Here is a 2,170-nt window from a genome sequence, read left to right as displayed (position 1 = left end):
CAAGAAAAAGATGTACAAAAGCTATTCACAAAACTACAATAAAATGACCTACGGATGTATAAAATATTTAATTTCATAAGTAATTTAAGGAGATATAAAAGATCAAGTTATCATTTGTCATCTATAAAACTGGAGAAACAATTTTACTTTAATATCTTAACTGTACTGCAGATAGTGATTGCAGCCATGAAATTAAAAGACGCTTACTCCTTGGAAGGAAAGTTATGACCAACCTAGATAGCATATTAAAAACAGAGACATTACTTTGCCAACAAAGGTCCGTCTAGTCAAAGCTATGGTTTTTCCAGTGGTCATGTATGGATGTGAGAGTTGGACTATAAAGAAAGCTGAGCGCCGAAAAACTGATGCTTTTGAGCTGTGGTGTTGGAGAAGACTCTTGCGAGTCCCTTGGACTGCAAGGAGATCCAACCAGTCCATCCTAAAGGAGATCAGTCCTGGGTATTCACTGGAAAGACTGATGCTGAAGCTGAAACTCCAATACTTTGGCCACCTGATGTGAAGAGTTGACTCATTGGAAAAGACCCTGATGCTGGGAGGGATTGGGGACAGGAGGAGAAGGGGACGACAGAGGATGAGACGGCTGGATGGCATCACCAACCCGATGGACATGTGTTTGGGTAAACTCCGGGAGTTGGTGATGGACAGGGAGGCCTGGTGTGCTGCGATTCATGGGGTTGCAAAGAGCCGGACACGACAGAGTGATTGAACTGAACTGAACTGAATAGTGTAGGTATTATATCAGTATGCTCATAATAGCAGTATAAATGTGTACAAATTCTCTAGAAAGCATTTGTAAATTATGCAAAATATGTTTTAAACATTCACATTCGTTGGCCCCAAGTCCAATGTTTCTATAGAAACAGCTGGAGATGCAGGCGTCTGGATAACCACAGAGGGCACCAATGGAGCAAAGAACACAGTGAGGTGTGGGGGCAAGTCCTGAGAAAACATGTGGCAGAGAATTCCAGGGCAAGAGAAGAGCTAGTGTGAAGAACCCAGGATTGGAATATACCAGGTGTGTTTGAGGAACAGCAAGGAGTGCTGTGTGCCTGGCTGGTGTGGAGTGAGTAAGGGGCTGAGTGTTGGGAAACGAGGTCAGAGTCAGTGGGGAAAGATCAGGAAGGGCCTTGAGAGCCATGGCAAGAACTTTGGACTTTACTCTGAGGGGGCTGGGAACAATTGGAAGGTTCTAAGCAGAGGCCATGGTCTAAGTTTTAAAAAGACAGTTACTTCATCTCAGCGGCCTCCTCAGTTGGTTGGTGGTAGCCTCAGTTCTGAGGCTAATCTGAGGCACCCAAGCCGCAGGCCCGTGTGCTAGCTGCAAGAGACGTTTCGAATGTGGGTGCCTGGCATTTTCGGGCCCAGCTGGGCTGGAGAAACAGCCTTTGCCTTCATCAAGACTTATAGCTCAGGGAATCCTCCAAACACAGGGAGGTTCCAACGCTCAGTGGCTAAAACAAATGACAAGTATCAATTGTACGTTAACAGAACCCATTTTCTCACATAATAAGCTGCTCAGAGGGAGACAGTTCAAGGCTGGGGGCAGTGACTCAGTGTCAATACTGTCACTCTGTCTGTGCCCCATGCTGACTTATTGCCTAATGGGTTGAGGTGGACCCAGCCAGCACATCTAGGTTCAAAACAGGAAGAAAGGGGCAAAACTGTACCAACTGTGTCTTTTCCCCCTTTAATCAGGAAAGCAAAAGCCTTTCCAGAAACCCTGCAACATCTACTATGTCTCATTGACCAGATTTGTGTCATGAAGCCAACCCTGGAAACAAGGGAAGGTTTAGCTGCCTCCTCTCCCAAAGTGCGATTTTGTAATAACAAAAAAGGAACAGATGGAGATAGAACGATGAACACTGTTTCCTCTGATGAGCACTGATCCTGAAACGGTGAGCAGCATCACCCATCTTCTCTCCCCATGTTTCTCTAATCTCACGTGGTCCTGAAGCCAACCTCGCAGGGACAGGACCCCTCAGTCCCCAGCACAAGCAGGGGTGTGGTTTGTTGTCAGGAGTGACGGTCACTGGCTGCAGACAGTTGTGCTGGAGAGCCGCTGGCCCCATTCTCCGTGGCCTCTGTGATGTCACACTGGGACCGCTTTTCTTCCACACTGGGCTGTGGCTTCCAAGGCTGCTGTGGCCAT

This window comes from Cervus canadensis, chromosome 7, assembly GCF_019320065.1.
Source record: "Cervus canadensis isolate Bull #8, Minnesota chromosome 7, ASM1932006v1, whole genome shotgun sequence".
NCBI classification, from domain to species: Eukaryota; Metazoa; Chordata; class Mammalia; order Artiodactyla; family Cervidae; genus Cervus; species Cervus canadensis.
The sequence above is the reverse complement of the archived record's forward strand: the minus strand, read 5'-3'. Positions refer to the sequence as shown.